This window comes from Odocoileus virginianus, chromosome 22, assembly GCF_023699985.2.
Source record: "Odocoileus virginianus isolate 20LAN1187 ecotype Illinois chromosome 22, Ovbor_1.2, whole genome shotgun sequence".
Lineage (NCBI taxonomy): Eukaryota > Metazoa > Chordata > Mammalia > Artiodactyla > Cervidae > Odocoileus > Odocoileus virginianus.
The window spans coordinates 23,806,123-23,834,081 of NC_069695.1; the positions used below are offsets into that span (position 1 = coordinate 23,806,123).

At 42.1% G+C, this 27,959-nt stretch overlaps 1 long non-coding RNA gene across 4 annotated transcripts; it reads right to left on the minus strand.

Moving 5' to 3' along the window:
• Positions 1-617: 617 nt before the first annotated feature.
• Positions 618-27,916, minus strand: LOC110130020 (uncharacterized). Of its 4 annotated transcripts, XR_011482740.1 has the most exons (6): positions 26,012-27,916; positions 22,408-22,830; positions 20,477-20,723; positions 4,155-4,223; positions 3,192-3,311; positions 618-3,053 (listed from the first exon to the last, which is right to left on the minus strand). It is a non-coding gene; the product is annotated as an uncharacterized lncRNA (long non-coding RNA). The 4 variants fall into 4 exon arrangements; XR_011482741.1 differs by lacking the exon at positions 3,192-3,311; XR_011482739.1 differs by having other exon boundaries at positions 618-3,311.
• Between the last annotated feature and the right edge of the window lie 43 nt (positions 27,917-27,959).

The following is a 27,959-nucleotide window of genomic DNA, read 5'->3' on the forward strand; positions in this document are numbered from 1 at the left end:
GACAAGTATCACTTTGGGGATGCTCTCTTCAATCCATAGTGTTATCCACGGGAGCTTCAGGAATCATCTATTTAAGCTTTTGTTTTCTAGTAATAAGAATAGAAACTCCCACTTCAAATGGTAAAATCAAATTTGTTTCTTATCTTTTTTTTTCTTTCTACATTATCATTAGCATTTCATGATTTCATCATTAGCATTTCATGGTTTCATTGTTAGAGTCTCATATAATTAGTTTTGAAATAGAAATTTTATTATTTATAATGAGAAATAAAAGTTTAGGAAAATATTAAGAAGTGAAAATAAGAAGGAAAATGTCACATGTATTTCCACCAATCAAAAGATCTAAAGTGATATTTTGAGGTTATTTGTGCAGTTTTTTTTTTCCACATAATGATTTTTTAAAAATTCAACATAGGCAAACTGCATAGAGAGTGAGAAGGTAAAGCAGAAACATTCTTGGCCAAAGATATTTGCAATGGAAATGTCTGAGAGAGGACTCATATCTAGAATATTAAAAAGTTCCTAGGAATTAATAAGAAAAAGACAATCAAAAAAATGGGCAAAAGACTTGAATGGGTCCATGTTTTAAAAAAGATATTAAATGGCCAGTGAACATGTAAAAAAGTACCCAACCTCATTTTAATCATAAGTGTTATACAAATTAAAATCACAGTAACATACTGCTACACACTAAAAGAATGACGACAGTTAAAGTGACTGATAATATGAAGTGTTGCTGAGGATGTAGAACTCTCATATACGTCTCCTGAGAGTGTCAATTGGCACAGTTCTTTGTAAATGACTGGATCTCCTATTATGTATTCAATTTCTTTATCCATTCATCCATTGATGGGCACAGAGGTTGCTTCCACATCTTGACTATTGTAAATAATGCTACAAAGAACATGGGGATACAGATATATTTTTAAGTTGATATTTTTGTTTCCTATGGGTATATTCCCAGATGTGGAATTGCTGGATGATATGGTTGGCCTATTTTTAATTTGTTGAGGGTCCTCCATATTCTTTTCCATAGTGACTACACCAGTTTATAATCTCACAACAGTGCACAAGGATTCGCTTTTCTTTGCATTCACAGGAAGATTTATTATTTTTGTCCTTTTGACGATGGCCATTCTAACAGGTAAGAGGTGATTTAACCTCTCCTTGTGGTTTAACTTGCATTTTCCTAATGACTAGTGATGTTGAGCATCTTCTCATGTACCTAATGGCCTTTTGTATATCTTCTTTGGAGAAATGTCTATTTAGGTCCTTTGTCCTTTTTTTAAACTGGGTTATTTGTCTCTTTTTTGCTACTGAGTTGTATGAGATTTTGGATGTTATCTTCTCAATATATATATGGTTCGAATGTTTGTTTTTTTTCCCATTCCACAGGTTTTCTTTTCACTTTGTTGATAATTTCTTTTTTCTGTGCAGTAGCTTTCTAGTTTGATGGAGGACCACTTGTTTGTTGTTTGTTTTGCTAATTGTGCTTTAGCTCTCATATTAAAAACTGATTACCAACCCCCATGTAAAGAAGCTTTATTCCTTGGTTTTCTTCTAAGAATTTCATAATTTAAAGTCTTATATTTAAGGCTTTAATCTATTTTAAGTTAATTTTTATGAGTGATGTAAGATTTGGGTTCAGTTTTATTATTTTTCATGGGACTATCCAATTATCTCAGCACCGTGTATTGAAAAAAAACTGCCTTTTCTCCATTGAATATTCTTGACTCCTTTGTCAAATGTTAGTTAACTGTGTACACTTGGGTTTGTTTCTGGGCTCATAATTTTGTTCCATTTGTTTTATGCGAGTACCATACTATTTTGATAGGGGATCTTAGTACCCCGACCAGGGATTAAACTCAGGCCAAGGCAGTGAAAGTGAAAAAGTGCCAAGTCCTAACCACTGGGCTGCCAGAGAATTCCCTCAACACTTTTAGAACTAAAGTTACTCATTTCACTTCAAAATAAGTTACTTAGGGAAAGACACTTTAGCATAGCTCATGAAGAGCACAGATTTTAGAAACAGTGACCAGCTTCAAATTGTGGTTCTACCACTCATTGACTTCTGTATGTCTCAGTTTTCTTATGTGTAGGATAGAAATAACACTCACTAGAAAGGACCTATGTTAGAATTCAATGAGAAAATTAAGGTAACACTAACCGCAGTCCTTGGCACATAGTAAATGCTCAGTACATATCTAACACCGTTATTATTAGTGTTTAGCAGATGTGAGGTTTTAGAGTTCAATGTGTGCCTGTGTGTGTGTGCACACGCGCTTAGTCATATGTGACTCTTCTCGACTTCATGGACTGTAGCTCACCAGGCTCCTCTGTCCATGAGATTTCCCAGGCAAGAATATTATAGGGGATTGCCATTTCCTTTTTCAGGGGGTCTTCCTGACTCAGGGATTGAACCCATGTCTCTTGCATTGCAGGTGGATTCTTTTTTTAAAAAATTAATTAATTAATTAATTTTTGGCTGTGCTGGGTCTTCATTGCTGCTCAGGCTTTTCTGTAGTTGCAGTGAGCAGGGGCTGCTCTCTGGTTATGGTGCCTGGGCTTTTCACTTCAGTGGCTTCTCTTGTTGCAGAGCATGGGCTCTAGAGTGCACGGACTTCAGTAGTTGTGGCGTGGGGACTCCTTAGTTGCGGTTCCCAGGGTTTTAGAGCACAGGCTCAATAGTGCAGCACACAGGTTCAGTTCCTTCGAGGCATGTGGGATCTTCCTGGACCAGAGATTGAACCTGTGTCTCCAGCCCTGGCAGGTGAATTCTTTATCACTCAGCCGCCAGGGAAGCCCCATTAGAGTTCAATAGATGATGACTAATCATATCACTAAGTAATAGTTCTCAATGAAAAGTGTCTTGACTTCTTGTGTGTTCTTCTGTGGTTACTACTGATATTAACCAACCACAGCTTACAATTTGGAGGAGGGAACTACATTAGGGAGGGCTTGGGCATGTGCTGAAGACCAGGTCACCCGGACAACATCACCATTGGACATTAAGGAAAAGAGAAGAGGAGGTTGAGTCCTGGAGCTGGAGATTTCTAAAATGTGAGCAAAGATAAATGGTGAATGTTTAGTTTCTCAAGAGGCAAACAATTCAAGCGCTCCTGGAATCTGAAATGAAGATTTAGGTTGGTAGAGAGATGGCCAAATCAAAGCTGTAGTTGACCTTGACTTACTGAGATTAGCAGGTTATAGTCTGCTAGCAGAGGGCTGTGAACTTGAGAAGATGAACCCCGAGGTGGAGACCTGTGGAGCCAGGTAAGGTGGCCACTTCCCAGGGGCAGGTCTTGTTGTACCTGTGGCAGAGTGTAGAGCGGTTGCTCCTTGGGATGGAGTGGGTGGAGATCTACATCTCAGATTTTCACTCCACTTACAATGTCCTTATTCAAGCCTTCCTTGGACAGACCCCAGACTGGGGAGGGACCCCCTCCCCTGGCGGAAGCTGTGATATTTTACTCCATAATCATGCCCCTGCCTGGCAGCTCCTGCCCCTCCCTCTCCCACCCCCTCCAGGGCACACTCACGCCAGACAGAACCACCTTTAGACATTTCAGAGGCTTTTAGATCCTGTAAGGAAGGCTGCTCTTTAGGAAGAACTAAATTTATTGAACTTAACATCCTAGGCACCATCACTCAAAAATTTAGTGACCCTCCCACCATTCAATTCAGGTTTCGCTGGTGGCTCAGATGGTGAAGAATCTGTCTGCAATGCTGGAGACCAGGGTTTGATCCTTGGGTTGGGAGGATATTTTTTCCTCAACTTTTTTGCTTGAAAACTTTCAAGCCTACATAGAAGTTGAAAGAACAGTACAAGGGACACTGTGATATCCTTCACACAGACTCATAATTCATTCTGTTGACACTTATTGAGCATCCAACAGTATGTTTGGTGCTCTGGTAGCCTTTGGATAAACAAATATGAGTGAGTTCTGCTGCCTGAGCTCAAGGTCCTCATGGCTCCTGGGGCAAGAGCAAGTGTAAGACAAAAAGACCTCTTCCTTGCATCTGAAATTGAGGTCTGCCATCCAACTGGGATCCCACTTCAGCCCTCAGGCTGCATCACAGTGTTTTCCTGGGCACAGAGGGGTAGATTTAATGGGCAGATGGAAGCTCCACACCCACAGGGAAGGTCTACTTACCATGAGAATCTCTGCTGAGAGCCGGAAGGTTCGTTCTTACTCTGTGTGGCTCCCGGTCCACAGGGTGACCTGGGAAGAGATGGAAGCCTTGCCTAACTGAGGACGTGATAACAGATCAAAACATGGTACCGTTCTCTTGTCTTTTACTTCATGACTGAGGCACTGCAGTACCCGGAGGAAACAGTTTGCCCTTTATATCAAAAATTAAAGAGGAACTTACCTGGCGGTCCAGTGGTTAAGAATCTGCCTTGCAATGCAGGGGACTTGTGTTCGATCCCTGGTTGGGGAACTGAGATCCCACATGCTGTGGAGCAGCTAAGCCTGCATGCAACTACTGAGCCCACACGAAGCAACTCGAGAATCTGTGCATCACTATGATAGATTCTGCATGATGCAACTAAGACTCGAGGTAGCCAAATGAAGAAAGAGAGAAAAAATAAAGAAAATACCTCAAAAGGGCTTATTGCTTGGATTGTTTCTATCTAATACTAGATTAGATAGGCCCTGGATGATTCCTAGGTGGTTTTGGATCAAAGAATTAAACGAGTGACATTTTGGAGGGTCTGTTCTTTTTCTTTCATTTTAATATTTCCCCCAGCTTTACTGAGATATAATTTGATGCCTAACAATGTATAAGTTTAAGGTGTTCAATGTGAGGAACATACGCATTGCAAAATGATTACTGCAATAAGATTAGTTAATACCATCATCTCATATAACTGCCTTTTTTTTTTTTTTGTGGTGAGAACACTTAAGATCTGCTCTCTTAGCCACTTTCAAGTGTACAATAGAGTATTGTTAACTGTGGTCAGCATGCTGTACATTGGATCCTTAGAACGTACTCATTTTAATGAGGGTTGCCCGTTGAGTAGAAAATACAGGCATTTAAAGATACCTTTCTCCAAACAGCTTGAAATCTTAAGAAAAAACAAGGCACACAGAAGTTGGAAAAGATGTAGTGGGTGTAGAAGGAGGTCAGAGGAAAGACATAATAGTGGCAGCAGGAGCAGTCTGAGAAAGCTTCCCAGCTGAGAGGCAATAAGCCAGTAGATTTAAACTCAGCAAATGTCACAATACATAAATGTATGATAAAGGGTCTGGAAGAAACACACCAAACTGTTTATTGGATTGAGTATGTGAGGTATTAAAGAGGACAGTTGATTCTGATTGCATCCAATAAAAAAATGACCAGTATTACTTGTATAATCAAGGGTGTGCTGTATTAACACATAATGTGGAATTTAGAAAAATGGTACAGATGAACCTGTTTGAAGGACAGGAAAAGAGACGCAGACCCAGAGAATTGACATGTGGACATGGAGGGAGAGGATGAATTGGGAGATTGGGAATGATGTATATACACTACCATGTCTAAGATAGATGGCTAGTGGAAACCTGCCACACGGTGCAGGGAGCTCAGCTCGTTGCTCCGTGATGATCTAGAGGCGTGGGATTGAGGGTGGGGTGGGAGGGAGGTCCAAGAAGGAGGGAGGAGATGATATGTTTGCATATGGCTGATTCACTTCCTTGTGCAGCAGAAACTGACATAACATTGTGAAGCAACTCTACTGTGATTTCTAAAAAAACATTTAAGAAGCAACTTTCTCCAAAAAAAATAAATAAAAGGTTATACTGTAGTGTTGTTTTATCGCAGTGTTTTCCATGGTGTAAATACTTCCACTAAGGCTTCCCAAGTGGCTCAAATGGTAAAGAATCTGTCTGCAATGCAGAAAATCTGGGTTCGATCCCTGGGTTGGGAAGATCCTCTGGAGAAGGAAATGGCAGTCCACTCCAGTAGTCTTGCCTGGAGAATTCCATGGACAGAGGAGTCTGCCAGCTACAGTCTGTGGAGTCGCAGAGTCGGACACGAGTGAGCAACTAACATTTTCACTTTCATGGCTAATTTTAAGCAACCAAAGTCAAGGCAACTAGCTCACAAATTCTTGGAAATTTAACAATTCAAGCAATTGTTATGTGCCAGGCTCTGAGTCAAGTGCTGGGGAGAGATGGAGAAAAGATTATGATGCAATCCATGTCTGCCAGACAACAGAAATACAGTGGGGGCGCTAAAAGAGGAACTAGAGGAAGAAGAGATTAGCTCTGGCAAGGTGTGGGGAAGGAGGAGACTCAGAGTAGCTTCCTTGCCTGAGCTTTGAAAGATGGAATAATCATTAAGGAAGGCCCCAAAGCATGGAAGCATATGATACATTCTGTGAATTGAAGATCGCTCACTTTGCACAAGATTATTGGCACCAAATGTATATTGAGGCCAGAACAGAGGGTTGGGGCCATATTATCAAAGGTGATGAATTTCACTGGTTAGTAATGTGAGCTACTAACAGTTTTTGAGAAGCATCGAGCAATAACTGATAGCAGGGTGGAGACTACACCGTAAGAGAGAGCAGAGAGCATTGTGCTGCATGCATGCTCAGCCGTGTCGGCCTCTATGAGACCCCATGGACTGTAGCCTGTCAGGCTCCTCTGTCCATGGGATTCTCCAGGCAAGAATACTGGAGTGGGTTGCCATTTCCTTTTCCAGGGGATCTTCCTGACCCAGGGATTGACTCCGGTGTCTCCTGCATTGGCAGGTGGATTCTTTATCACTGCTGCCACCTGGGAAGCCCCAAAAGAGAGCAGGGCAATGTACGAAACAGGATACAATGAGGGCTTCAATTAAGGCAATACAGTAGAGATAGAAATATCACAGACCCAAGAAGCATTTATGAGGAAGAATTAACAGGACAATGGATTGGCTGAAGTGAGTGGAGGAGATTGTTTGCTTGAAGGTAATACCTAGGACTCTGAAAAATGATCACTCTGCCTCCTGTGGGAATGAATGACTTCATCAGCAAAGAAAGGAAGCATTTTAAAGAGACTACAAAGGCTAGGAGTTGGTAGCCCGATTGGTTGTTTAGTGGACTTCCCTGGTGGTTCAGTGTTGAAAAACCCGCCTGCCAATCCAGGAGATGGCCAATACAGTCCATGGGGTCGTAAAGAGTCAGACATGACTGATCAACTGAGCAGACAGTGACATTTGTGAGTTTGAAGGCCGGAGACTTGAGTGGCGGGCCCTGAAGATGGTTTCATTTTACTGTATTTGGATTTATGGATCTTAGTCCTGGGTAGTTAGGTGATGGAAGTGGTGCACTTTTGATTTGAGATGGAGGACATCTCCCAAGATTGGGAATAATAATTAACCCAGGAGTTTACTAGATAAATAGTAATTTATCCATGGAGCTTGAAAAGAGAATAAGTGAGGGAAGGGAGGAAAGCAGCCAGGTAAACCTGCGAATCTAGTTACTCTGAAGAGTAATAGGTACAATATAGAAAGAAGGGAGTGAGAGGTGCCTGGTGATTCATGTGAGAAACCAGTTGGGAAGGAAGCCAGAAACAATACTTAAGGCCTCAGATGTCTAAGTACAAACACATAGGGCACAGGTAACAAGCAAAGGAAACTTGAGATTTTAACACCAGGCAGAGACAAGATGACCTCATAGAAACCTTGTAGACAGGGCTTGGGACCTATAGACACACTTTGGGATATAGCTGAAATTAACACAACATTGTAAGTCAAGCATACTTCCATCAAAAACTAAATTTTTAAAAAGTTAGAAAAAAAGAGAGATGAGGCAACTTCTTGTACATTTATACAGAAAAATGTGAAAACATATTCAGTAAACAAAGTGAGTTACAAATAGATGTACATAATATGAGATCCAATTTTGGTAGAATAAAGAACTAGTACTATTTTTTTAAAAAAAGACTGACATACAGTGATGAAATGAAACCTATGCCCATATTTATGAGGCAGAGAAGCTTATTTATTAGGGTATATTTACCTGGATGTTGCAGAGGAACTAATTGGAAGAGCATAATGATGAATATTTAGGAGGAGAGGATCAGAACATAAAAGCAGTTACTACACACCATTTGCCTAGAAGATGAGTGGGAAAATATTGAATATCAAATCTGAATTAAATATTCTGATAAAATCCTTTCAAAAACTTTAATGGAAAACTCTCACCCTGATTTTGCGAACACAACTTTTCTATGCCCATTTCTATGTTTGAAATAGGTACATATCGTTCCTTAAAAAGACTTTTAAAAAATGTTCTCTTGAAATTCTAAAAAAAAAAAAGAAATTCTAATCATCTCCATCAAGAGAAAAGAATTTCTTTGTCTATGTGGGTGAAAAAAATTAAAATATTTTCATAAAGATTAAAAAAATGTACAGTTGAGACTGTAGAATATCAAACAATAATTCCTTTTTTTTAATTGATAAATATGATGCTGAAATTCATGTGACCAGGCAAGCAGATTCTTTATGATGGGCTGATACACTTGTCACTCATCCAATGGGGATAACCCTCCAGCAGGCAGAATAACTCCCTGTAGCCAAGCAGCACAAGTCTGTTAAAAAGGAGTCTGATAAAACATCCATTATAAAAAAAAAAAAAAATCCATTATCAGTGGGGAATTCTCTGGTGGTCCAGTGGTTAGGACTCTGCGCTTTCACTGCCAAGGGTTCAGGTTTGGCCCCTGGGGGGGAACTAAGATCCCACACACCTCTCAGCTGTGTGGTAAACAGAAAAAAAAAAAAAAAAAAATCACTATCTGAGAGCTCTAGAAAGTGTCAGGCCAGAGGCTTGTTGATCCTCTCAGGTCTTCTCATCTCATTTGGAGTCACTGTCCCACCAGTGCCTCGGGATGTTATGGGTCAAATCCTGTCCTGCCCCCACCCTTCCTCAAGTTCACTTGTAGAAAAGCCTACTACTCCACAGAACCTCAGGATGTGACCTTATTTGGAAATAAGGTCTTTGCTGATGTAATCAAGTTTCATGGAGGTCATCCTGGACTAGGGTGGGCCCTAATCCAATGACTGTGTTGTGACCAGTTGCTCAGTTTGACTCTTCTGTGCCTTTTTAAGGAGAGGGGAATTTGGACACAGAGAAACATGTCGAGGGAAGGCACTGTGAAGGACAAAATGAAAAGGTGGACATTTGGTGCCAAGGAGAGAGGTCTGGACCAGAGCTCTCCCTCTCGGCCCTCAGGAAGAACCAGCCCTGCAGACACCTTGATCTTGGACCTCTGTCCTCCAGAGCTGTGAGACAATAGATTTCTGTGGTTTAAGCCACTCAGCCTGTGGTGCTTTGTTACAGCAGGGCTAGCGAACCAATACACTGGAACCGGCCTTGGCTCCCAGAGGATGGGGGCAGGGGACCAGCAAGGACCAACCAAGTGAGGGAGTGAAACTTCAGCCTCACGGAGGGATGAAAGTGAAAGGGGAACTGAGACAAAGCCAGTGAATTTGGGGGCGTAGTCAGGGAAGTTAAAGCTACACTCATGGGCTTTCCCAGGTCTCATCTCCCAAACTCAAAAGAGCCGACATCAAATTCAGGTCAGGAAGAGCCTAGGAAATTCTTTGCAAGTTGCCTCCTTGGGGAGTGGCCCAGTGTCTGGGTCAGGTTGGAGTGTATATGAAAGTCTCCTGTACCTACGGCTGAGGGACTTGGGGCAAAGCAGTCATGTGGAAGAAGGTTTAGAGTTTGTTGTAGAGAATAAATTTTGGCTTAAAGTTAGGAGATCTTTCATTTTTTTCTTTCTAAAAATATTTTGACATTTAAAATATCATAAGAAATTTGGAAAATAGGGAAGGAAAAAATATCTCCACAATCCCATCATCTTATCCAAATTTACCAAGTATTTCTTTTGCCTTTCTTCATGGATGTATAGTTTAGGTACTTGGATTTAGAAAATGTATATATGTAATTTGCATCCTGATTTTTAAAGGAATAAAATTATAGTGCAGACATGTTCCCATTTTGCTGTATGATTTCTCATGAGAACAACCTTTACTGGCTATGTAAGTACAGGGAGTGTGTGGGAAGCATAATGAATGATTTCTCTATTGCTGGATATTAAAGTTGTGGCTAGTTTCCTCCTTATCAATATTCTCCCCCCAAGTTTCCCTCCAATACTGAGATTCCATGATTCTATGTTTGGCGAAAGGAAAAGAAAACGACTTCTCAAAATTTCTGTCTCAAATTCTGAAGAGGGGCCTTTTGAGACATCCTGACTTGGTACATCAAATCATATTTCTGCTTATTTCCTCTGAGTATCACTTTCACAAAAATGATTTTAAGAAATTTCTACCTGGGACAAGGAAGCCCAGCATGCTGCAGTTCATGAGGTCACAAAGAGTTGAACATGACTTGGTGACTGAACAACAACAAAAATCTACTTGCCTAACTTGAACAGTTTTTTTTCCCCCCTCAGATGTACCAAAAAAAAAAAAAAAAAGAAAAGAAAAAATGCATAATTAGAAACAAGAATTCCTATATACCTTTCATCCAGATTCACCCAAAGTTAACATTTTACATAGCATTATGATCAAAATTGAGACATTATTTCTGATGCATCACTCTTATCAAACTCCAGACCTGATTCAAATATCACCATTGATTTCTGGCCCCAGATCCAATGAGGAATCAGGTTGCAGTAGCTGCCTGCATTTCCTTGTCTCCTTTAATCTAGAACACTTTCTCAGTCCTTTGTTTTTCACAACTTTTGACATGTTTGAAAAGTACTGACCAAGTACTTAATAGGGGGACCCTCAACTTGGGTCATCTTGTATTTCCTCATGAAGTTTTTGTACCACCAGAATGAGGTTGGGCCCTTCTCAGAGCATCTGTGTGTGGAGGCATGTTATGTTGATCCATCTCATTATCAGAGATGATAAATTTAATCAATCTGGTTAAGGTGGTATCTGTTAGGTTCCTCCGCTGTAAAGTTACTGCTTTTTCCTTAGTAAGTATTGTAGGGCTCTACTTTGAGACTATGTATTAAATAGAAATCTTGTTTCTTATCATACTTTCACTGACTAATTTTAGCTTTCAGTGATGATTCATCCCTTAAGCAATGATTGTGGTGTTTTCCAGATGGTGATTTTCTGTGTTCATTATTCTTACTATGAATGTTAGTTGTGACTTACCTCAGACAGTTTTTATAGATTTTCCTTACCTATACAGCCCTAGATTATCCTTAAAAAAAAAAAAGGCAAGAGAATGTTTATCCTCTGCTCATTCTGTTGTTTCTGTAATCCAAACACATGCGGATCATTAAAGGTGGGGTTGCACAGACAAAGGCTTGGAGTTGGTGAGGCATCTTCATACCTGCATTGACTCCCACTTTTGTGAGTTTCAGCCAATTATAGTTCATTCTGCCAAGGAATTATGGGCACTTTTTAATATATGATTTATCCTTAAGTCATCACTGTAATCAGAAAGTAGCCATTGCCACTTCCAACTCTACAGATGAGAAAAGTGAAACCCACAGGTGTTTTCTTAAATGTATTAAATACTTATTGATTTATTTGGCTGTGTTGGGTCTTAAGCAGTACTCTCCATCTTCTTGCCACAGGCTGGATCTATGAATAGTTTGCTGATTAGAACCAGGGGCCCCCTGCATTGGGATCAGGGTCTTAGCCACTGGACTACCTGGGAAGTCACTCTTTTGGCTAATTATTATGTACATTTTCACCCACAATAATCCAGTCTTCTCTTCGCAAGCAATAACAATAGTAGTTATTTACACAGAAGTTTCTTGCAGATATAATTTACAAAAGTTATTTTTATCTCAAGCTGAATTCTTCAAGGTGACCTGGCATTCTAAATACAGAATTCTATTTATCCAGAATGGTTAAGAGTTTCTAGTTAACTAAACTTTTCTGTATGTAGCAGGACCCCCCACTCTTCAAAGAATCCAAATACAAAGACGAAGGAAAAGTTTTCTTTAAAATTGAATAGACATTTTAGGCCATTCCTTAGATGTGTAGGATTAATCAAGTTGCTATAAATAAAAAGAGAATGAGATTTGGATGGAAGAAAATCAGACACTATCTTACATTAGTATGAAAAGTGATTCTCATTGAACAGTGGGAGATGAGCTAATAACCTTCTACGGTACCTTGTTTCCTTAACCATTTTTCTCCTAAAAATAGCATATTGGAGAAAGAAATTTTTGATAAAGTGGACTTTCTGTTGATTGGATAATATAGCTGGTATTACACCAGCTTCTTTTCCTTAGAGTACCAGCAATTAGAACTGACTAACAGGGCACCCAGCATCCACTTTTGTTCACACAATCAAGACTTGTGAGGACTTCCCTGGCAGTCCAGTGGTTAAGACTTCACACTTCCAATGCAGTGAGCATGGGTTCAGTCCCCAGGGAACTAAGTTCCCACATACTGTATGGAGAGGCCAAAATAGGAGATACAAATCAATTTTAAAGATTATGTAAATTTAAAAAATAAATTTAAAAAAATCTAAAAAAAAAAAAAAAAAAAACAGACCCATGAACTCTAAGTGCCTCAGCCCCGCCGCCCCTACTGATTGGCATTGTTTTGTTTTATTTTTGTCATTTTTGTGTTCCCAGTGTTCGTCCCTGCTCCTGGCACAAAGTAGGCGCTGGATAAATATTGCTGCCTGATCCACTGACCCACTGACAGCCAGACTTCATGCTCAGGGTGAGGGTCCAAACTCAACCTTCTTGAATTTCTGGAATTTATTTTTTCTTATTTCGAAAACAATGCACGCTCATTCTAGACACATGTGAAATAGAGAAACTCAAGCACACACACAGAGAAAACCAAGCCCTTCCTATCTCACCAGCCACAGAGATGATTATGCCATAAAGATGAACATTTGCCCATTGACTAAATATTCCTTAAAAACCTGTTTTTAATGGCAATAGAATGGTCCATTGTATGGATGTGCGACGTTTAACATTTCCTTGTTGTGGGTCATATAAATTCTTTAAAGTTTGCCACCACTGGAGTGAGTGTTGTAATGTTGCACAATAAACTCTCTGGCTATTAAAGCTGATTATCACGTTACTTTCCAAAAGACTATATCCATTTAAGTCCATTTGTGACTGCCCCATATATTTTAAATGCTGACAGTTGAGAAATGAGGGTTTCGAAACAGCTCCTTTCCATTTAAATAGCCTCTAGTGTGCTGTGAACTAACCTTTTCCTCCAGGCTTAACTATGGGCCCCTCGAAGGGTAGGGAGTCACAGGGGAGTGGGATAATTTGGAAAACATTCCTGGAAACCTCAATCTAAATTGAGGAGAGAGAGTTCACCCTTTAAAAAAAAAACAGCTTGTGTAATAAAGCGAAGGGGCAATGACACCCCAAACTGAGCGATAATAATGCAAAACAACTAATATTGTTATACTGATCTTTGTCCCTGTATTCATGGCCCCAAATTAAAAGCAATTTTCTTTACAGAAGATAAAATCATGCTAGTTAAAAGCAGAAACTATTTGAGAGAGAAATTAGTCAAAAGGAAAAGGAATATTTTTAAGAAAACATTCACTTCTAGTGACTTCCCTGGTCCAGTGGATATAACTCCAGCTTCCAGTACTGGGGGAATGGGTTCAGTCCCTAGTCGGAGAAGTAAGATCTTCCATGCTGGGGGATGGGGAGTTGGGGGGAATTCACTTCTACTCCGCAGAATATGGGTGTTTTACTCAGAAACAAAGACTTCATTTTCAAAAATAATATATAATAAAAGCCAAGACTTTCAGGAGTTATTTGCCGTGATCAGAAAGAAAATTCCTGGTTCTTGTCTTTTCGACAACTGCATACTGCACCCCCAAGACATAGAACAGGTGTCAACATTGCTCAGGATCTACGGCAGGTAAGTCAGTTTCTAAATATGGCACCTGCACATCTCTTTATGAAGTCAGCATTTCATGTGACAGTGAGCCATAGCAAACAGCTAAATTATTATTATTGCAATACAACAGACTCTTTTCCATTGAACACTTAATGGGACAATTTATTTCCAGCCTTCCACTTCCAGTCAAGCAAAGACTGCATTACTTGGAACTCGGTGGAAAGCTCTAGAGACACAGAGCCTGGGCTCTGAGCCAGTCCTGCAGTGGGAAACCACCATTTTAGAAAGTGGGATTTTTGGAGTACAGTGGAGTGAGATTGAAATCAGTCTTTATGTGGGACAATTTCTCTAAGAAGCCCGAGTAACTGACCCTTTCTCTGTTTTACTCCTGTGTTTTCATTGTTGCAAATCCAGTCCCAGACTATTGTTCCAATCAGAAGTCTATTTGTAATATTTCACAGCTTCATGGCTCAGGAATAAACACTGTACCCAGCATTAGTCAAAAAGAGGATACTCTGCAGAGTTGGGCATATGTAGCTTTATTAACATTAGGTAATTGGGAAAGAAGTATTAATCTCATTTTCTACATTTCTTTAGATGGTCTCATGTTGACCTTGCAATTTTTAGTACCCGATTGACTACAGATAGACCATTAAACAGTGGATTCGAAGCCATCACAGGGACTTCCCTAGTGGTCCAGTGGCTAGGACTCCATGCTCCTAATGCAGAGGGCCAGGGTTTGATCCCTGCTTGGGGAACTAGATCCCACATGCCACAATTAAGAGTTTGAAGGCCACAACCAAAGATCCTCCATGCTGCAACTAAGACCTGAACAGCCAAATAAATAAATGTATGTTTTGTAAAAGCCACTGGACTTCCCTGGTGGTACACTGGATAGGAATCTGCCTAACACTGCAGGGCACATGGGTTCCATCCCTGGTCTGGGAAGATTCCACATGCCACATAGCAACTAAGTCCACGAGCTCTAGAGCCCATGCTCCACAACAAGAGAAGCCACCCAGAGGCCCAAGTACCACAACTAGAGAGGAGTCCCCACGTAACCACAACTAGAGAAAACCCATGCACAGCAGCCAAGACCCAGCATAACCAAAAATAAAAAAAAAAAAAAAAAAAAAAAAGCCACCACAATTTTGTCCCAAAGCATGCTGATCAGTCAATGGGTGCCTAAGCCACTTTGTCAGGGGACAAAGCATAAGTCAAATTTCTATGGCCCTTGAGTTTCCCTTCTACAATGAAGTGGAATGAAGAGGAAGATGGAAAACATAACCATTTTAAAATGATGTAGGAAAAGATATAATTTTTCCATTGGCATTTTTCTTTCTAGTGGTGGTGGTAGATCCTAAAGTTCTAAGGTAGAGTGGAGGTCTAGGGGCTGGGATCTGGGACAGACTAGGGACTTATGGCCTAGGGCTCCTTGAGGATGGGGGTAGAGTGTACCCCAAGATGGAGCAAACAGAGTAGAACATTTCCACTTCCCCACACTCATGTGGGGAAAAAAGCAGAGACATTACTTTGCCAACAAATGTCCATCTAGTCAAGGCTACAATTCTTCCAGTAGTCATGTATGGATGTGAGAGTTGGACTATAAAGAAAGCTGAGCATCGAAGAATTGATGCTTTTGAACTGTGGTGTTGAAGAAGACTCTTGAGAGTTCCTTGGACTGCAAGGAGATCCAACCAGTCCATCCTAAAGGAAATCAGTCTTGAATATTCACTGGAAGGAGTGATGCTGAAGCTGAAACTCCAATACTTTGGCCACCTGATGTGAAGAGCTGACTCACTGGAAAAGACCCTGATGCTGGGAAAGATTGAAGGCGGGAAGAGTAGGGGACAACAGAGGATGAGATGGTTGGATGGCATCACTGACTCACTGGGCATGAGTTTGAGCAAGCTCTGGGAGTTGGTGATGGACAGGGAGGTCTGTTGTGCTGCAGTCCATGGGGTTGCAAAGAGTCAGACACGACTGAGCAACTGAACTGACTGACTGACTGACACTCATGTGCCTGGCCCTGCTAAACTTGCTTCCTTAGCTCCACCAGCCATATAATACCTTCCTTCAGCAGTTGGGGCTGGGGTCAACGGGGAAAGATAGTTTAGTAGATATTGTTGCTTATCTATCCATTTCCCCCCTTCACCCAACTCAATGGACCCACATTTTTGTCTTAGTTTACATCATTCTCACCTGTGGACTTTGAGGGGCGATGTTCTCAAGCTTCATTCTTGATTAGCTTAACCCGATTAGCCCATTCCATTCCCAAGCTAAGGTCACTGGTTCAGGGTGGATGTATAACTTACAGGATCCAATTAAAATGAATTTCAGGACTCCTGCTTGGAATCCTGTGACCTGTGCTTCCTCTCTCTTCTTTTGGATGTAAGAAGTCCTTTTGCCACCTGAGAGAAGTGACCTGAAGATAAAGTCACCAAATGGGAGAAACACATACAGGGGAGTGGCAGAGAAATGGGGCAGGAACTCCTGGATTAAAGTGACTCTGAACTTTAGTTACATCAACACATGAATATTCTCACTGCTCAGTCCAGTTAGAGAGGAGTTTTGCAGCTTGGGAGCTTTAGAGAGGGTTGGAAGTATCTTATATCTAGCCACCATATGGCCCATCTCTAAGGGCTGTGTCTTCCTTCTGACATGTTAGGAATGGTAATCAATTGTGCATATTAATGAAGAATGTAGTTTAAACAGTACACACTTGCAGTGAACAATATTAGAAAAGAATTAATGTTCAAGTACACAATACTGTATAATGATAAGGGAAAGGATGGTATTTTGGGTTCTAACCATCATTTATCACATTATTTCTATGAGAATATCTACTCCAACATCCAAATAAGCAACTTACCAATGAACTTTGGGGGGTCCTCTGAGTCTTAGGTTTCTCACGAGAGTGTAATATTAGATGAGGTTTAAGGCATTTCCTAGCTTTCTTGATTCTTTCTTATGGGTTCATTTGAAAGTAAGTAAAACTGAGTCCTTGTAATAGGGCGGCATTCTTGAATAATACGGCATCTGACAGTTCTTCACTGGCCTTCAGCAAGTTCTATCATGTTCATTTTCACAGCAGTTGAGAATTTGCTGTCATTATTTTAACCACTTTTGAAACTCTAGTACAGTGCTCACATCTTGCCTCTAAATATGTATATACAGAATATCTTATTTCCTACAGTAAACCCATTTTTTGATTTGTCAGTTTTATGAAAACCTGAGGACCCAAACAGGCTCACATTTCTAAGCAAAAACAAATAGTAATTTTCTCCTTCTCCACCCATGGGTTAGTCAAAGCAGGGACTTTTTTCTAAGAATAGAGGTATTTGTCATCTTTAGATGGTTTCAACACAAAAATGTAATAGTTCATAATATTTTGGGTTCAGGGACTTCCCTGGTGGTCCAGTGGATAAGACTCTGTGCTCCCACTGTGGGGGCCTGGGTTCAAGCCCTGGTGGGGGAACTAGATCCCACATGCCTAAACTAAGCCCACATGTTGCTACTATTACTGATTTTGCGTGCTCTAGAGCTCAAGCACCACAAATAGAGAAGCCTGAGCCACAACGAAGAACCAGCACAGCCAAAATAAATAATAAGTAAATAAATTTATAATTTGTAATTTGTAATAAATTTGAAATTTGTAAAAAGCCATGTTTAAACTATTTTTGTTGTTTAAGTCACTAAATCAACTCCTTTGTGAACTCTTGGACTGTAGCCCACCAGGCTCCTCTGTCCATGGGATTTCCCAGGCAAGAATACTGGAGTGCATTGCCATTTCCTTTTCCAGTTTAAATTATAAGTTCTCTTTTTTAAAAAAGCAAACAAACAAAAAAACCCCAAAACTTTGAGCTCAATAATTAAGTTATAGATTGAAAAACAAGTGGTCAAGTGAGCTCAAAGGGTGACTTGAAATGAAAGATCCATGCTTGGAATCATGGGTGATAACCTACCTGAATTAAATATTACTAGGAGACCTTCCTCCAAAACGTTTCCCCCAAGGATGCCAACAAGTCTGAAATTTCACCAATCACACCTTATAGAAACTGTACTATACAAAGTCTCCATGGAAACAAGAGTATGTCTCCTCTGATGGGCTGGTTATTATAAGCCCATGAACTCCCAGTAGCTTAACTTAGATCAGCCTGGTGTCTACCTGTTTAGGGTGGGAAAGGGAAGAAAGGAAGGATTGAGTGTGGGGTAACTGATGGGAGTTCTTGTTGATTTCACAGCACTGGGTATGGAAACAAGAGACTGGAGATAATCCGACCTATTTCATAGCATTGCTTTGGGCTTTCCCTACATATCTTGATTTAAAGAAGTCAATACATCTCATCTTCTTTCTTGAAGTTCAGAGGATATGGACAGGAATATTTCTTCCCTTTCCATCAATCTTGTTCTCTGCCCTGTTGTTGCTTATTACATAGGACCAGGACCTCCCCAAGGGGTATTAGTTGCTCAGTCTTGTCTAACTCTTTGTCACCCCATGCACTACAGCCCGCCAGGCTCCACTGTTCATGAGATTCTCCAGATGAGATTACCGGAGTGGGTAGCCATTCTTTCTCCAGGGGATCTCCCCAGCCCAGGGATTGAACCCTGGTCTCCCGTATTGCAGGCAGATTCTTTACTATCTGAGCCATCTCACCTACAAAGGGGTCGCACCAGGACCCCTGTAAGTGGCCTAGCAGTTGCTCTGTAGGTGGAATTGTATGGATGCAGCTTCTGTGTCTTGAATGAGTTCCTTAGGGTCATGCCCGGAGCTAACATCACTTCAGTGAGCCCCTGGTTTGGTACATGGACGGAGGGAGCGAGAGACAATTCTTCCTTCGCTTCTTCCTCGTGATAAGCCCATAGTCCCTGCATCAGTGTGAGGGATGAAGCAGGTAGGAGAAGATGTGGTGGCTTCTCTTGTTGGGGAGCACAGGCTCTAGGGTGCTCAGGCTTCAGCTGTGGCACACAGGCAGTGATGTTTGCCCTTGACGGTGCGTTACAGGAGAACTATAGCTGATGCTATGGGCCTGCAACCGTGCTGTGAATCGATTTGGGGTGCTTCTAACTGGGTGGGACATTTTATGGTGAAAATTCTTTTAGAAAAGGGTTCTGTAGGGAGGAACTTCGTCGACAGTGTTCTAGTAAGGTGCTCCATCTTTCATGGTGTTTGTTGTGTGAGGACTTTGAAACTTCATTTTCTTAGTGTCTGGCCCTGTTTCCCATGTATCTGGGGGCTTCCAGGGAGGGAGGACCCTGGTGTGAATGGTGGCCGGTTTTCTCCAGGTAGGTCACCAGCTCTCACACTAGGCATATCCCTACCATTGAAGAGACATCTACACTGCCCTGAACCACAGGACAGAAAATGTAGGTGAAAAGAATGTGACACTGAATTCCAATGAATCCTTCAGAAGGGACCCTTGTTTCTCTGGTACTGTTTAACCTTTTTTTTTTTTTTAATGTGAACTTATCCTACTTTATTTTTGGCAGGTGCCAGTTATAAATCTGTTCCTTCATTATAACTACTGGCAAAAGGCAGTTATTCTCAAGACTGACATTTGTTTGTTAACATTAGGATGATGAAAACAAAGGAGGAGCATGTGCCTAGTACTCAGAACAGAATTGACGCCTCACTTCGTGTTCATGGTGTTGGCGATGCTGGTGTTGCTTAATACATTCTTGCTGACTGTTCACCACTGATTACCCTTTTAAAGTGCTCTTTCTAATTGGCTTAATAAATTATTGGCCAAAAAAGAATTCTGAACACAGACAATATAATATTCTTAAGTGGTTGAATTAAGAGGGAAAAATGTGGAAAGTATTTAGAAGTTGGAAGTAGTAGAATGTAGTGAAATATAAAGTCCATAAAAACTGAGATGGAGTTTGGAAAGTAAAGGAATATGTCTGCTGCAGTAACAGCCTCACAGTGGCTCCTATAAGGACCAACGATATGATGCTTGGGATTAGAGAATTTGCACAGGTTATAGTTGGGATTTGTTTATATTAAGATTATTGGATCAGAAAGTGTCTTATAAAGATATCATTTGATAATCAGCATTATTCAATATAGAATCCTCCCCCAAAGTTGATGTTCATACTTCTGTTGAGAATTCTATATATAAGAGAGAAAGAAAAGAATTTTCAAGGAATTTTATCTCTTCAAATAAAGAGATCATTATCTTAGCATAGAAACATCTGACATCAATAATGTTGGAATTCACTATTTGGACTTAGAGCATGGTAGCTTAAAACTTTCAGGACTTCCCTGGTAGTCCAGTGGTTAAGAATCTGCCTGCCAATACCGGGACACAAGTTCGATCCCCGGTCTAAACTGGTGTGCCATGACTACTGAGCCTGTGCTCTGTAATGAGAGAAGCCACCACAATGAGATGCCCCAACACCGCAATTAGAGAGTAGCCCCTGCTCGCCGCAATTAGAGAAAGCCCATGCACAGCAACGAAGACCCAGGGCAGCCAAAAACAAAACAAACACCAATGACAACAAAAAGCTTTCAAAGTCGTCACACTTAACAGTCTGGCTAGACACTGTGTGTATCCATGAACGAGACATGATCCAAGCCCCCGAGGTCTCACGGACCAGAGCAGCACAAGGATGCAGTAAAGATTAGCCACCTATGACCCACCTTATGTCCCAGTGACCACAGGAAGCACTGCCTGACCATCAAGAAGACAGCCATAATTGTGGAAATGTGGTGGGGTGGTTGGAGAAAGAAGACGGCCACTGTGTGATGTCAGCCTTCACTGGTTTTAGGATGGATCCCACGACCATCAGAGTCACACCAGTCATGACTGTGGACACTGCAGAAGCTCACCAGGACAACGTGGAGGATGTAACCCCAAGGCCAAGTCCTAGCCATCATGCAGGGTTTCCTAGAGTGAGAAAAGTTACTGACTCGCCAGGAACAACTTTTTACACTTGCTCATTGTTAAAATATTTGCACCTTGAGAATTTTACTGCTTCTGCAACCTTCACTCTTGTCTCTGATATAAACACAATATGCTGGGTGAGAACCTATGACTCTGTTCACTGCTCAAGACATTGGCACATTCATCATTGTAAAGACAGCACGTTGGAAGGTTTTACACACAGAAAAGTGAGTTTATGACCTTAAACAATCCCCAGTAGGAAATGTCTGACATACTTATAGACTTTTTCCCATACCTTTTCTTTCTGCCTTTGATCACCTTCCTACCTAACTTTTTTGAGATCTTGGGTTGTCCTCCCTTCTCCCTTCATCTCTCTTCCCCTAGAGAGGGGACCTGAAATGGAAATTTGTGTTTTTCCTTATCTATCAAATGGCTCAAATAGTCTGCCTGTTGAGCCAGACACTCTTCTAAGCATTTGATAAATATGAACTCATTAGGTCTTCATAAGAATTATTTGAGGAGGAGGCTACTGTTCTTCTTTAAAATTTAATTGATTAATTTTATTTATTTTTTGGCTGCGCTGGGTGTTCATCACTGCATGTGGGCCTTTTCTTTAGTTGTGGCGAGTGGGGTCTACTCTCTACTGGTTTGTGGACTTCTTAATCTGGTGCCTTCTCGTGTTGTGGAACACAAGTTGTAGGGTGTTCAGGATTCCGCAGTTGTGGATCCCAAACTCTAGAGCACCAGTACAGTAATTGTAGTGCAAGGGTTTAGTTGCTCCTAGGCATGTGGCAATCTTCCCAGACCAGGGGTTGAACTCTGGTGGATTCTTTACCACTGAGCCACCAGGGAAGCCCAAGTCTACTGTTCTTACCACCCTCTTTGTTGCGATGAGGAAAATCACAAAAAGAGACGCTGGGGAGCTTGTGTAAGGACACACAAAGAGAATGAGCTGCTGAGCTGGGATTTAAACTCAGACCTCCAGCTCTCAACCTCCACATGAGAGTTTCGTCTAGCCATAGTACCCAGGTGTGGATGAATTCTGCTGCCGGCCCACCAGCTCAACAACTGGGGAGGCTCTTTTCTCTTCATCAAGACGTTTTCACTTCTGCCCAAAGCAAGCTGAGCTCTCTACCGAAAGGTGCCTTTGAAATGCACAGGTTGACAGCTTTATTTGTGGATCCACACTGTGGTTTTTGGCTAGAGCTGGCTGGGCATGGGCTATGTGGTTGTCAAGTCTTTTAAAAAATGGTGTAATATTCCCACTGTTTTTGTTGGATAATTGCATGTCTTTAATTTGTGGGATTATAAACAGAGCAGTAACCTAGTTTCGGAGTAGCCAGAAAAAGTTATTTGATACCCACTAAGTCAAGTTTCTATTTTTAGACACCTCTGTAGAAGCGAATATTCTTACCATCAGGATAGAAAAGCAACATCATAATATACTCTAATTGGCATCTCCTGACTGGATAGGTTAAAAAAAAAAAAAAGCCTTCGAAAGAACATAGGCAATAATTCAGCTTCTTTCTCTAATAGGTAAATATAATTTTCCTCTTAGATATTATGAGAGTTTAGTTTTTTTTTTTTCCAGAATATGAGCTTTAAAGGGGGAAAAATATACCTTTTAAAATTTATGGATTTGGAACAGTGATTTTAAAAAAAATGACCTACATAAATTTCTGCTTACCTTACTCATAAACTTCTCACTGTTGTGGTTGTTTAGTCGCTAATCTGTGTCTGACCCTTTGCAACCCCATGGAGGGCAGCAGGCCAGGCTTCCCTGTCTTCCACTATCTCCTGGAGTCTGCCCAAATTCATGTCCATTGAGTCGGTGATGCCATCCAACCATCTCATCCTCTGGGTCCCCTTATCCTCCCACTTTTCAATCTTTCCCAACATCAGGGTCTTTTCCAGTGAGTCGGCTCTTCACATCAGGCAGCCAAAGTATTGGAGCTTCAGCTTCAGCTTCAGCAGTGAATATTCAGGGTTGATTTCCTTTAGGACTGAGTGATTTGATCTCCTTGCTATCCAAGTGACTCTCAGGAGTCTTCTCTAGCATCACAATTCAAAAGTATCAATTCTCTGGTGCTCAGCTTTCTTTATGGCCCAACTAGGTCAAGATAAATGAAAACATTAAATTACGTAAAATATTTACTTACAGAGTAAATATGAAGTCTCCATATCGGAAATAAGGACATTCATATTCAGTGACTGCTTTTTGTCACTGTTTTGTAATTTAGTTGACATGACATATTTATAGGCAAAGAATAGATTATTTAGATGACATTTTCCATTGGAAGACCTTTAAGTGGTTTGAAAACTTGAGCCTGATTTGACTGCTCTGTCTTTGAAGATGAATCATTCCTTTCATTTAGCACATTGTTACAGTATTTAGATTAACTAGTAGGTTTGTATTTAGCCTGGCAGAATTCAAACAGCCAGACCAGATACATGCTAGTGGTCTTCCTGGGGCTCTAACAGAACTAAACACAGGGAAGAGGACTCTAGTCACTGATTTGTGATTAATGTATGTAGAAAGTAATATTTCTACCATTTTATGGATGGAGCAACTGAGGCATTCCAGTTGCTCTAGTTGAGCAACTCCAGTTGAGGTTAAGTGGCTTGCCCTCGATCATAAGGCTTTTTCATAGACCCAGGAAAACCATGGAGAGACTTCCTTGGTTGTCCAGTGAGTAAGACTCCATGCTCCCAATGCAGGGGGTCCAAGTTTGATCCCTGGTCTGGGAACTAGATCCAGAGAGCCACAACTAAGACTGGCACAGCAAAAATAAATAAATAATACTAAATATATATCAATGATGTTATTATTTATTATCTAACTCAATAATTACATTATACTCATAATTAACAAATATTATAATAATTTGTTAATATTTAATAAATAATTAAGTGATTTTTAAGAAAAGAAAGACAATTATGCAAGCTGACCAGGATTTTACATCTAATTCTTACCAACTGTAAAGTTTGCAAGTTACCACTTCTGTTCCTACCCACAGGCAGGTTACAAACTAGAAGTTAGAAATAAAATGAGAGAAGGCTGACATCACTTTCCAGGGAAAGGAAGCCACCAAGGTTCGCCTTGAGTAACAGAGCCGACACGGGTGCTGTTGTTCCCCTGTTGATCCCGCGTGGCTTCCGTCCATGAGGATTCAATCAGCCAGGGGACCGCGGGCCGGGGTGGGGGGCAGAAGACTGTAAATCTGGGAAGGCTGCAACTCCTCAGGGTCTTGAACTTTATCAGGTTTGAATGTGTGATTGTGAAAGTAAAGAGCAGAGAAATGACAGCACTTAGTAAATCAAAAGGAGAGAAGATCAAGACTGTCAGAGACAAGAGAAAAACAGACTCTGGGCAAAAACCTGGCTGGAAACCTGCACAGAGGGAAGACTTCTATGTTCCCTCCAGACCTTGCCTCCTGAAAAACAAACCCTTTTCCCTGCCATTTTATCTAGGAAACAGTATTCTTTGTTATGTCCCATGGATTTTTTTTTTTTTAAGTTTTCATTATTGAGGTTTAGGTTTTGTTTTAGAAGATGGGATGCTATAAGAAAAAGAAAAACAGAAAGAAAGGAAATCAGTTGGAAAAAAGTCTGGAATGATCTGGATTTTCCTCTACTAATATTGAGGCCCCTAGCTTCTCTCTCATAGATCTTTATTTATTTATTTTATTCCTTAACACAATGTGATTAGTGTGGAGTAAGTCTGCATAAACAGCAATACAAAATTGAAAGGTAAAAAGCACGAGAGTAGTGAATAACCAGGTCAATTTAATTAGTTCTCCCCCCACCCCTTATATCTAATGCCCATCCTCAAGTCTGCCCTCCTTCACGGCCCCAGCTGTTAATTTGCTCCTATCTTCTGCCAGAAAGAAGCTTCTAGGGAGGCAATGTTGCTGAGGATTGATGTTCTTGGAGCAGAGACAAGGCTCAAGATTACTATCTTTGTCCAGTAGTAGTCTGCTGTTGGCATTTGCAAGGGAAACAAGGAACTGTCCCTCTTCAAAGAAAACAAAAACAACTAGATCTACGCTTGTATCACCCACCCTTCCTTTCCTATCAATGTGTGATAAAGTCCCCAACTGCTGTTCATAGAAAAAGCCTAAGAACCCTTGTGAATGGTGGGTCTCAAAGTTGAATGAGTGCTCGAAGTTCTTTTCTGGGAACTAATTTAGCTCCAGGGGGATAGGTGGGTCGCCCCCCAAACTGAAATCTGATGTAGTAGGTGTGAGTTTGTTACAATACAGATGTTGGTAATAGTTCATGATTACACAGGGCTTCCGATGTGCTGGGTCCCCTCAGCCCCTCACACACAAGACCATTTTTAACCCTCTCAACCATCCTGTAAGGGAAGTGCTTTTCTCAACCCCATTTTAAAGATGAGGAAACTGAGGCAGAGAGGTCAGGCAAATTGTCTTGGTCACTCAGCTAGGAAGGGGGTGGGGTCACGACTCAAACAGGAAGGCTGGCCCGGAGTCTGAGCTCCCTGGGCTCACACAGGACTCCCTCAGTCTCCCTAGAGCAAATACCACCCTTCCTCCTTTTCATATGTTCATCATGAAGGCTAGAGGAAAATCTGAGCATGGGTACTTTTCTAGAGAAAGAAACAAAGGCTCAGACATCTCCGTCTATCTTGAAAGCTGTCTGTGGTACTTTGCCTAACCGGCTCTACAGAAGTGCCAACCTTCTAGACTGTAAACACTTCAGAACCAGTAGGTGCCTCTCCGAGTTCTTCTTTGTGCAGGGCACACTCAATCCTGTTGGGCAAGGGCAGAAAACTGGAGGACTGCATACGGGCAGACAGCCTTTTGGTCCTAATTCTCCGCATATTTGCAACATAGCTGGAGAGGTCATGTTTCTGGGTAGCAAATGCAGTACTTAAAAAAAAATTTCTTGGGCACTCCCCCCCCCCTTTGATTGAATCATGGAGAAGCATAAGTTACTTAGCAAATTTCCAAATGTCTATTATCACCTTTTTCTGCTTCTCCAACGCCCCCTGCCCCACCAGAAAACCAGTCACAAAGGTCTCTAGGCTGAGACAGCCCTGGGGCAGTGGCATGGGATGCTGACTCTAGAAAGGGCATCACTTAAACACCCAGTGATACCTGCAAAGCCCAGAGAAAGCCTGGGTTTCACCTGTCTAGTGGGATGGAAATTTCTGCATCTTTCTCATCTTCTTGAGACATAAATGGTCCCTTTCTGTCTGATGGTCTGATTTTTCACACCTTTGGAGGCTGGGTGAGGGGTCAGGATTAGATGAAGGGAATGATCCTCACCTCAGAATTAAATGAGGTGGAGTTCACCTTATTTCAGTGAAGAGATGAGAAAAAAGAGGCATCTTTAATTCCTTGAGCCCAGCATGAGATGACAAAAAGAAGCTGAAGATGTTCAATGGCCTTTTGAAATTGAGTCTTGTCTCTAACACTGCCAAAGAAGAAAAGATTGAAAAGGCAGAAAATGTGGGAAGAGGCCCCATAGCAGGGAAGCCAAGAGGGTTCCAGCTTCTACCCCCAGTTTCTTGCCTTGCCATATTTCAAAGTGGAGCACGTGTGTTCAGTGGCTGTCAGGTCTGACTCTTGCCAACCGATGGACTGTAGTCCACCAGGCTCCTCTCTCCTCGGGATTTCCCAGGAAAGAATACTGGAGTGGATTGCCATTTTATCCTCCAGGGAATCTCCCTCACCCAGGGATCGAACCTCCTGTATTGGCAGACAGGTTCTTTACAGCTGAGCCAGCAGGGAAGCCCATTTCAAAGAGGTTAGAAAAGGCTTCTGTGGACCTGGAGTACCGAGGAGTCTTTATTCACTTAGGGGATGAAGCAGCGACTCAGTGCAAGGAAACTGAAAACACAGCATCTGACTCCCGCACAGCCCAATTTTCAGCCCTTGATCAGGAAACTGGATATTCTTTGCCTCATCTTTGGTGAAGGGGAAGGCATCACTTGGGGGCGGGGCTCAGCATGGCTGGCAGTCCAAGGCTTTAAGCAATGATTACAGCAGTAATTAATAATAATAAATCCCACACTTCATAACCCAACTCAACTTAGGGATGCCTGAATATTTGGACTGCTGCCTCCCAGGTGCACACTGTCTTTCTGCCGTCCACACCCTCCCCATTAGCTTCCGTGTGATCCAGACGCCGGGTCCCTTCCACCCACTACATTGTGACTGGGGTTCAACAGGTCTGCCTCGGAGGACCAGTGATGCGGAGTAACACTGCCCCTCAGCAAAACCGCAGAAGTGGGCGAGAGGTTAGGTGTGGTTTGGCTTTGTAATATAAATTCAGGATCAGCAAATAATTCGAATGGGAGCTAATTTGGGGCTTCCCTGGGGGCACAGACGGTAAAGAATCTGCCTGCAATGCGGGAGTTCGGTGCTCGATCTCTGGGTCCGGAAGATCCCCTTAAGGAGGAATTGACAACCCACTCCAGTATTCTTGCCTGGAGAATCCCGTGGACAGAGGAGCCTGGCGGGCCACAGTCCAAAGGGTCACCAAGAGTCGGACATGATTGAAGCGACTTAGCATGAATGAGCTCGCTTTAGGTCTTCAGTCTAGTGCGGGCGGCGGGGGAGGGCACGTTTGGGGAGTCCAGCTCAGGCCTGGAGTCCCCGGCTCTCCCGGGTCCCTAGGGCCCGGCATTCTTTGGCCGGGAAGCGGCCGCAGGTCCCGCCCGGCCCATCCGAGGTCTGGGCCGCCAAGTGGGGATGTCAGGGTGTCGGGACGCAAGCAGGCCGCGGGGAGGGAGGCCGGCGCCGGTGTGGAATGTCTTTATCGAGATGGAGCCGCAAGCTTCTCCTTCGCTTCTTTAAGCGATCACGGAGAGACACCTTTCGATCTTTTGTCAGACATCTTGGCCCTTAATAGCTAAATTTATTTGGTTTAAAGCGGCCTGGGGAGAAGCAGCGAGGGAGAAAATCTTTCGTCGGTCATTGGGTGGCCTAGATAACAAGCTTTAAAAGAGAGAGGGAAGAAGAAAGTAAAAAGGTTAATGGATGAGGGGAGGGTTGGAAGGCGCCCAGCGTGGGGCTTTTACAACGACCCTCCCCCTGCCGCCCCCTTATCGCGGCCCTAACTTACCCGCGGCGGACGAAGTACATTAAGTCACGTAAACAGCGCGCGGAGAGGAATGCCACCGCGGTGACCTTTCGCGCGCCCACCTCCGCGCCGCGCTGGCGGCCGCCGGCGGCGCGCGGGGTCGGCGCGGGGCTGCGGGGCCGCGGTCGC